The sequence below is a fragment of the Dipodomys merriami genome, unplaced genomic scaffold (genome assembly GCF_024711535.1).
Source record: "Dipodomys merriami isolate MVZ:Mamm:240054 unplaced genomic scaffold, mDipMer1.0.p SCAF_149, whole genome shotgun sequence".
NCBI classification, from domain to species: Eukaryota; Metazoa; Chordata; class Mammalia; order Rodentia; family Heteromyidae; genus Dipodomys; species Dipodomys merriami.
This window is the reverse complement of record NW_027202815.1, coordinates 619,224-628,942: the sequence shown is the minus strand read 5'-3', so window position 1 is coordinate 628,942 and position 9,719 is coordinate 619,224.

Here is a 9,719-nt window from a genome sequence, read left to right as displayed (position 1 = left end):
TAGGTAAGGGTTATGGTTAGGGTTAGTGTTAGAGTTATGCTTAAGGTTATTTTTAGTGTTATTGTTAGGGTTAAGTTTGCGGTGAGGTGAGGCTGAGGGTGAGCGTGAGGGTAGGGTGAGGTTTATGGTGAGATTTAGGGTTAGGGTTAGGTTAGGGTGAGTGTAAGTTTTAGGGTTAGAGTTAGGGTTAGGTAGAGGGTTAGCGCGAGGGTTAGGGTTAGGTTTAGTGTTAGGGTTAGGGTGAGGGTGAGGGTTAGGTTGACGTTTAGGGATAGGGTTAGGGTTAGGGCGAGCATTAGGGTTAGGGTTAGTGTTATTGTTAGGGTTAGGGTTAGAGTTACGGTGAGGATGAGGGTGTTAGGTTTAGGGTTAGGTTTAGGATTAGGGTTAGGGTGAGGGTGAAGATTAGGGTTAGATTTAGGGTTAGTGGGAGGGTTAGTTCATGGGTTAGGGTTAGGGTTATTGTTAGGGTTAAGGTTAAGGTGAGGGTTAGGTTGAGGTTAAGGGATAGGGTTAGGGTTAGGGTTAGGATTAGGGTTAGGGTGAGGGTTAGATTGAGGTTTAGGGTTAGCGTTAGGCTTAGGCTTAGGGTTAGGCTGAGGCTGAGAGTGGGGGTGAGGATTAGGGTTAGGATGATGGTTATTGTTAGGGTTAGGGTAAGGGTTAGGATGAGGGTTAGGGTTAGGATTAGGGTTAGGGTGAGGGCTAGGGAGAGGGTGAGGTTTAGGGTAAGGGTCAGACTTAGGCTTAGGTTTAGACTGAGCGTGAGGTTGAGGGTGAGGGTTAGGGTTAGGGTGATGTTTTGGTTTACAGTTTGGTGAGAGTTATGATGAGGTTTAGGTTTTGGGGAGTGTTAGGGTGAGGATGATGGTAAGGGTAATAGTGAGGTTTAGGCTGAGGCTGAGGTTTAAAATAAGGGTGAGTGTTAGGGTTAGACTTAGGGTTAGGGTAAGGGTTAGGGTTAAGGTTAGGGTGAGGGTTAGATTGAGGATTAGGGTTACGATTAGTGTGAGGTTTAGGGTGAGGATGAGGGTTAGGGTTAGGGTGAGCATGAGGGTTAGAATTAGGGTTAGGGTGAGGGCTAGGGTGAGGGTGAGGGTTAGTGTTAGTGATATGGTTATTGTGAGGCTTAGGATGAGGGTGAGGGTTAGGGTTAGTGTTAGGATGAAGGGAAATGTTATGGTGAGGGTTAGGGTTATGGTGAGTGTTATGGTTAGGATGAGGTTTAGGGTCAGGGTTAGGGTGAGTGTGAGGGTGAGGTTTAGGTTTAGATTTAGGGTTAGGGGGAGGGTTAGGATGAGGTTTAGTGTTAGGGTTAGTGTTAGGGTTAGGGTGAGGGTGAGGTTGAGGTTTAGGGTTAGGGTTAGGGTTAGTGTGAGGTTTAGTGTTCGTGTTAGGGTTAGTGTTAGGGTGAGGGTAAATGTTAGGGTGAGGGTTTGGGTTAGGGTGAGGGTTATGTGTAGGGTGAGGTTTAGGATTAGGGTTAGAATTATTGTTAGGGTAAGGATTAGGGTTTCGGTTATGGTGAGGGTGAGGTTGAGCGTTAAGTTGATGGTTAAGCTGCGGTTTAGTGGTTGGGTTAGGGTTAGTGTTAGGTTTAGGCTGAGGGTGAGGTTTAGGGTTAGAATTAGGGTTAGAGTGAGGGTTAGGTTGAAGGTTAGGGTTAGGATTAGTGTTAGCGTTAGATTAGGGTGAAATTTAGGGGGAGTGTTTGGGTTAGGGATAGGGTTAGTATTAGGGTGAGGGTGAGGGTGAGTGTGTGTATTAGGGTTGGTTTAGGGTTAAGCTTAGGGTAAGGCTGAGGGTGAAGTTGAGGGTGAGGTTTAGGGTTAGGGTGAGGGTTAAGGTTAGGGATAGGGAGAGAGTTAGGATGAGGGTTAGGGTTAGGTTTAGGGTGAGGGTGAGGGCTAGGGTGAGGGTGAGGTTTAGCATTAGTGTTAGGGTGAGGTTTAGTTTTAGGGTGAGGTTAAGTGTGAGGGTTTGGATGAGGGTTAGTGTTACAGTGAGTGTGAGGGTTAGGGTTCGGGTGAGGGTTCGGGTTAGGATAATGGTTAGGGTGAGGGTGAGTGTTAGGATTAGGGTTAGGGTTAGGTTTAGGGTTAGGTTTAGGGTTAGGATTAGTGTTATTGTTAGGGTTATGTTTAGAGTTATGCTGAGGGTAAGCGTGAGGGTGAGGATTAGGGTTAGGGTTAGGGTGAGGAATAGGGTTAGGGTTAGAATTAGGGTTAGGGTGAGGGTGAGGTTTAGGGTTCGATTTAGGGTTAGGGGTAGGGTTAGTTCCTGGGTTAGGGTTAGGGTTAGTGTTAGGGTTAAGGTTAGGGTGAGGGTTAGGTTGAGGTTAAGCGTTAGGGTTAGGGTGAGGATTAGGGTTAGGGTAAGAGTTTGGGGGAGGGTTAGGTTTAGGGATAGGGTTAGGATTAGTGTTAGGTTGAGGATGAGTTTTTGTGTTAGGGTTAGATTTAGGGTTAGGCTTAGGATTAGGCTGAGGTTGAGGTTAAGGGTGAGGGTGAGATTAAGGGTTAGAGTTAGTTTTAGGGTGATACTGAGGGTGAGGGTTAGTGTTAGGGTTAATGTTAGGGTTAGGGTTAAGGTGAGGGTTAGGGTGAGTGTGAGGTTTAGGCTTAGGGTTAGGTTTAGGATTAGGCTTAGGCTGAGGGTGAGGTTGAGGGTTAGAGTTAGGGTGAGGGTTAGAGTTAGGGTTATGGTGAGAGTTAGGGTTCGGCTTAAATTTAGGGTTAAGATGAGGGTTAGGGTAAGGGTTATGCTGAGGGTGAGGTTTAGAGTTAGGTTGAGCATTAGGGTTAATGTTAGGGTTGGGGTGATGATGAAGGTGAGGGTTAGGGTTTGTATTAGGGTGAGGGTTAGGATGAGGGTTAGGGTTAGGATTAGGGTTAGGGTGAGGGCTAGGTGAGGGTGAGGTTTAGTGTTAGAATTGTGGTGAGTTTTAGGCTTAGGATTATGGTTAGCTTTAGGGTGAGGGTGAGGTTTAGGGTTAGAGTTATGTTTAGGTTGAGGCTGATTGTGAGGGTTAGGGTTAGGGTTAGTGTTAGAGTTAGGGTTAGGTTGAGGTTTAGGGTGAGGGTGAGGGTTAGTCTTAGGGTTAGAATTAGGATTAGGGTAAGGGTTAGGGTGAGTGTGAGGGTTAGGTTTAGGGTTAGGCTTAGGGTTAGGCTGAGGGTGAGGTTGAGGGTGAGGGTTAGGGTTAGGGTGAGGGTTAGGGTTAGGGTTAGGGAGAGGTTTAGTGTTAGGGTTAGGGTTAGAATTAGGGTTAGTGTTAGTGTTAGGGTTAGGGTTAGGGTTAGGGTGAGGGTTAAGGTGAGTGTGAGGGTTTGTGTTAAGTTTAATTTTAGCCTTAGGTTTAGGTTGAGATTGAGGGTGAGGGTGAGGTTTAGCGTTAGTGTTAGGATTAGGGTTAGGTTGAGGGTGAGTGTGAGGGTTAGGGTTAGTTTTAGGTTGAGGGTTAGTGTGAGGGTTAGGGTTAGGCTTAGGGTTATAATTAGGGTTAGGGTAAGGGGGAGGGTGAGGTTTAGGATTAGAGTTAGGGTTAGGGTGAGGCTGAGGGTGAGGGTTAGGGTTAGGGTTAATGTTGGAGTTAGGGTTAGGTTGAGTGTTAGGGTGAGGGTGAGCATTAAGCTTAGGGTTAGGATTAGGATTAGGGTAAGTTTTAGGGTGAGTGTGAGGGTTATGGTTAGGGTTGGGGTTAGGGTGATGGATATGGTTAGGATGAGGTTTAGGGTTAGGGTTAGGGTTATTGTTATGGTTAGGGTTAGGTTATTTTTAGGGTAAGGTTTATATTTACGGTTAAGGTGAGAGTGAGGGTGAGGGTTAGGGTTAGGTTTTGGGTGAGGTTTAGGGTTTGGGTTAGGGTTAGAGTTAAGGTTAGGGTGAGGGTGAGGTTTAGGGTTAGAGTCAGGGTTAGGGTGAGGGTTAGGTTGAAGGTTAGGGTTAGGTTTAGTGTTAGGGTTAGGGTTAGTGTGAGAATTAGGGGCAGGCATAGTATTAGGGTTAGAGTTAGGCTTAGGGTTAGGCTGAGGGTGAGTGTGTGTGTTAGGTTTAGCTTTAGGGTTAGGCTTAGGTTTAGGCTGAGGGTGAGGTTGAGGGTGAGAACGTTAGGGTTAAGGTGAGGGTTATGCTTACGTTTAGAGGGAGGTTTAGGATGAGGATTAGGGTAAGGATTAGGGTTAGGGTGAGGGCCAGGGTGAGGGTGAGGTTTAGGTTTAGGGTTAGGTTGAGGTTTAGTTTTAGGGTTAGGATTAGGGTCAGGGTGTCGTTTAGGGTTAGATTTAGGGTTATGGTGAGGATGAGGGTGTGGGTTAGGTTTAGGTTTAATGTTAGGGTTAGGGTTAAGGTGAGGGTCAGTGTGAGGGTCAGGGTTAGGGTTAGGGTCAGCATTAGGATTAAGGTTAGGTTTAGGGTGAGTGTGAGGATTAGGGTTACGGTTAGGCTTAGGCTTATTCTGGGGGTGCGGTTGAGGGTGAGGGTTAGGGTTAGGGTGTGTGTTAAGGTTAGGGTTAGGGGGAGGGTTAGAATGAGGGATAGGGTTAGGATTAGGGTTAGAGGGACGGCTAGGGTGAGGGTGAGGTTTATGGATAGGGTTAGGGTGAGGGTTAGGGTTAGGCTGAGGGTGAGGGTGAGGGTGAGTGTTACGGTTAAGGTGAGGCTTAGGGTTAGGTATAGGGTGAGAGTTAGGGTTCGGGTTTAGGGTTAAGGTTCATATTATGTTTAGGGTTAGGTTTAGTGTTAGGGTTAGGGTTAAGGTGAGGGTTAGGCTTAGAGTGAGGGTTAGTGTTATGGTTAGGGTTAAGTTTGTGGTAAGGGTGAGGCGGAGGGTGAGGCTGAGGGTTAGGATTAGGGTTAGGGTTAGGTTTAGGGTAAGGATTAGTGTTAATATTAAGGTTAGGGTTAGAGTTATGGTGAGGGTGAGGGTTAGGATTAGGGTTAGGGTGAGGTTTAGGGTTAGGGTTAGGGTGAGGGTTACGGTTAGTGTGAGGATTAGTGTTTGGGTTAGGGTTAGTGTTAGGGTAAGGTAAGTTTTAGAGTGAGGGTTAGGGTTAGGGTGAGGGTTAGGGTTAGAATGAGGGTTAGAGTTAGGGTTAGGGTTATTGTTAGGGTTAGGATCAGGGTTAGGGTTAGGATTAGGGTGAGGGTGAGGGCTAGATTGAGGGTGAGGGTTAGGGTTAGGCTTAGGCTTAGGTTTAGGGTTAGACTGAGGCTGAGGGTGAGGTTGAGGTTTAGGGTTAGTGTGATGGTTAGGGTTACGGTTAGGGTGAGTGTTAGAATGAGGGTTAGGTTTAGGGTGAGGGTTAGGTTGAGGATTAGGGTTAGGGTTAGGGTGAATGTGAGGTTTACATTGAGTATTAGTGTTAGGGTTTGTGTGAGGGCTAGGGTGAGGTGAGGTTTAGGGATAGGGTTAGGTTGAGGTTTAGGGTTGAGGCAATGGTTAGGGTTAGCGTGAGGGTTAGTGTTAGTATTAGGGTTAGTTTTAATGTGATGGTTAGCGTTAGGGTGAGGGTTATTGTTAGGGTTAGTGTTAGGGTTAGGGTTAGGGTTATTGTTAGGATTAGGTTTACTGTTACTGTGAGGGTGAAGGGTAGGGTTAGGGTTAGGGTGAGGTTTAGGTTTAGGGTCAGGGTTAGAGTTAGGGTTTGGGAGAGGTTGAGGTTGAGGTTTAGGGTTAGGGTTAGTGGGAGGGTTAGGGTGAGGTGTGGGTGAGTGTTATTTTTAGGATTAGGGTTAAGGTGAGGGTGAGTGTGAGGGTTAGGGTTAGGCTTAGGTTTAGTGTTATGCTGTGGGTGAGGGTGAGTGTGAGTGTTAGGGTTAACTTGAGGGTTAGGGTTAGGGTTAGTTTGAGGGTTAGGGTTATTGTTAGGGTGAGGGTTAGGATGAGGTTTAGGGTTAGGATTAAGGTTAGGATAAGGGCAAGGGTGAGGGTGAGTGTTAGGTTTAGCATGATGGCAAGGTTTAGGATTAGGGTTAGGTTCAGGGTTAGGGTGAGGGTTAGGGTTAGTGTCAGGGTCAGGGTTAGGGTTAGGGTGAGGGTGAGGTTTAGGATTAGTGTTAGTGTTAGGGTTATTGTTAGTGTTATCTTTCAGGTTAAGTTTACAGTGAGGTTGAGGCTGAGGTTAAGGGTTAGGGGAAGGCTTAGGGTTAGTTTTAGGGTTAGGGTTAGTGTTAGGGTTAGTGTTAGGGTGAGGGCTTGGGATAGGGTGAGGGTTACTCTGAGGGTGAGGGTTAGGGTTAGGGTTAGGGTTAGTGTTATTGTTAGGTTTAGGGTTAGAGTTAATGTGAGGATGAGGGTGAGGGTGAGTGTAAAGATTAGGGTTAGTGTTAGACTTAGTCTTAGGCTTAGGGCGAGTGTGAGGGTGAGGGAATGGGTTAGGGTTAGGGTGATTGTTAGGGTTTTAGGATTAGGGTGAGGTTTAGGGTGAGGTTTAGGTTTATGATTAGGGCTACGGTTCGGGCTAGGTTGAGGGTGAGGGTTAGGGTTAGCCTTAGGGTAACGTTTAGGGTTAGGTTTATGTTTAGGGTTAGGGTGAGTGTTAGGGTGAGGGTTACGGTGAGGGTGAGGGTTAGGGTTAGGGTGAGGGTTAGGGTTAGGGTTAGAGTGAGGTTTAGATTAGGGTTAAGGTTAGGGTTATTGTTAGTGTTATGGTTAGGTTTAAGTTTACGGTGAGGGTCAGGCCCAGGGTGATGGTTAGGGTTAGGGTTAGGGTGAGGTTTAGGTTAGGGTTAGGGATAGCGTTAGGGTGAGGGTTTGGGTTAGGGTTACGGTAAGGATGAGGGTTAGGGTTAGGTTTAGGGTTAGTGTCATTGTTAGGGTTCGGGTTAAAGTTATGTTGAGGTAGAGGGTTAAGGTTAGGGTGAGGGTTAGGTTAGGGTTAGTGTTAATGTTAGTGTTAGGGTGAGGGTTAGGATGAGGGTGAGGGTGAGGATTAGGGTTAGGATTAGGATTAGGGTTAGTGTTAGTGTGAGTGCTTAGGTTAGGCTTAGGGATAGGGTTAAGCTTAGTGTTAACCTGAGGGTGAGGGTGGGGTTGAGGATTAGGTTAAGGGTGATGGTTAGGGTTAGGGTTAGGTTTAGGGTTAGGATTAGGGTTATGGTTAGTATTAGGTTTGGGGTGATGTCTAGGGTGAGGGTGAGGGTTAGGGTTAGGGTTAGGCTTACGGTTATACTCAGTTTGAGGGTTAATATGAGGGTTAGGCTTAAGGTGAGGGTTAGGGTGATTGTGACGATAAGGGTAAATGTGAGAGTTAGGCAGAGAGTGAGGATTAAGGTAAGGGTGAGGGTTAGGGTTAGGGTGAGGGTTAGGGTTAGGGTTAAGGTGAGGGTGAGGTTTATATTGAGGATTAGTTTTAGGGTTAGTGTGAGGTTTAGGGTGAGGATGAGTGTTAGGGTTAGTGTGAGTGCTAGACTTAGGGTTAGGTTTAGTGTTAGGGTAAGTTTAAGTGTTAGGGTGAGGGTTAGTGTTAGGGTGAGTGTTATGGCTAGAATGAGGATTAGGTTTAGGGTTATTTTTAGGGTTAGGATTAGGGTTATGGTTAGGGAGAGGGTGAGGGTTAGGGTTAGGGTGAGGGTTAGGTTTATGTTTAGGGTTAGGGTTAGAGTTAGGGTTAGGATGAGGGTGAGGTTTAGGGTTAGAGTTAGCTTTTGTGTTAGGGTTAGGGTTAGGGTGAGCATTAGTGTGAGGGTTAGGGTTAGGCTTAAGCTTAGGCTTTAGGATAGGCTTAGGCCGAGCATGAGGGTGAGGGTTAGGGTTAGTATTAGGATGAGGTTTAGGTTTAGGGTTAGGGTTAGGGTTAGGGTTATTGTTAGTGTTATGGTTTGGGTTAAGTTTGCGATGAGGTTGAGGCTGAGGGTGAGGGTTCGGCTTAGGTGAGGGGGAGGTTTAGGGTTAGGGTTAGGGTGAGGTTTAGGGTTAGGGTGAGGGTGAGATTTAGGGTTAGAGTTACGGTTAGGATGAAGCTGAGCGTGAGGGTTAGGTTTAGGGTTAGCGTTAGGGTTAGGGTTAAGGTGAGTGATAGGGTGAGGGTGAGGGTTAGGGTTAGGTTTAGGATTAGGATTAGGGTTAAGGTTAGGGTGAGTGTGAGGGTTAAGTGTTAGGGTTAGGCTTAGGCTTAGGCTTAGGCGGAGGCTGAGTTTGAGGGTGAGGATTAGGCTTTGGGTGAGGATTAGAATTAGGGTTAGGGTGAGAGTTAGGATTTATGTTATGTTTAGGGTTAGGGTGAGGTGTACGGTAAGGGTTAAGGTCAGAGTGAGGGTTAGTGTTAGGGTTAGTGTTAGGGTAAGGTTTAGGATGAGGGTTAGGGTTAGGATTAGGGTTAGGGTGAGAGCTAGGGTGAAGATGAGGTTTAGGGTTAGGGTTAGGGTTAGGGTGAGTTTTAGGGTTAAAGTTAAGGTTAGGGTGAGAGTGAGGTTTAGGGTTAGATTTAGGGTTAGGGTGAGGCTGATTGTGAGGATTTGGGTTAGGGTTAGTGTTAGATTTAGGGTTAGGGTGAGGGTTAGATTGAGATTGAGGGTTAGGCTTAGGGTAAGGATTGGGATTAGGGTAAGGGTTAGGGTGAGTGTGAGGGTTAGGATTAGGGTTAGGGTTATGCTGAAGGTGAGGGTGAGGTTAAGGATTAGGGTTAGGGTGAGGTTTAGGTTTAGGGTTATTGTGAGGGTTAGGGTTATGGTTAAGGTGAGGGTTAAAATGATGTTGAGGGGAAGGATTAGGGTTAGGTTCAGGGTGAGTGTGAGGGTTAAGGTTAGGTTTAGGTTTAGGCTTAGGGTTAGGGTGAGGGATAGGGTTAGGGTTTGGTTTAGGGTAAGGCAGAGGGTTAGGGTTAGTGTGAGGGTTATGGTTAGGGTGAGAGTGATGATGAGGGTAAGTGTTATGGTGACGTTTAGGGTGAGGGTGAGGGTTAGTGTTAGATTAGGGATAGGGTTAAGGATAGGCTGAGGTTTAGGGTGAGGGTGAGTGTTAAGGTTAGGGTTAGGTTTGTGTTGTGGTAAGTGATAGCATGAGGGTTAGGGTGTGTGTTACACTTAGCATTAGGCTTAGGGTCAGGGTTATGGTGAGGCTTAGGTTTAGAGTTATTGTGAGGGTTAGGGTTAGGGTTAAGGTTAGGGTTAGAATGAGGTTTAGGGTTAGGATTAGGGTTAGGGTGAGCACTGGGTGAGGGTTACTGTGATGGTTAGGTTTAGTTTTAGGATCAGGTTTAAGTTTAGGGTGAGTGTGAGGGTTAGGTTTAGGATTAGGGTTAGGCTTAGGGTTAGGGTGATGGTTAGGGTTAGGGTTTGGTTTAGGGTAAGGGGGAGGGTTAGGGTTAGTGTGAGGGTTACGGTTAGGGTGAGAGTGAGGGTGAGTGTAAGGGTTATGGTGAGGTTTGGGGTGACGATGAGGGTTAGGTTTAGGATTAGGTATAGGGATAGGGATAGGCTGAGGTTGATGGTGAGGGTGAGGGTGAGGTTTGGGGTTAGGGTTATGGTTAGGGTGAGGTCTAGGGTGAGGGTGAGGGTTAGGGTGAAGTTGAGGGTGAGGGTCAGGGTCTTGGTTAGATAATCCTTAGGGTTAGGGTGAGGATTAGTTGAGGGTAAGGGTAAGGGTGAGCTTGAGGTTTAGGTTGTGGGTGAGCGTTAGGGTTAGGGTGAGGGTTCATGTGATGGTGAGGGTTAGGGTGAGGTAGAAGGTTAGGGTTAGGGTTAGGTGAGGGTTAGTGTTAGGTTTAGGGTTAGGGTGA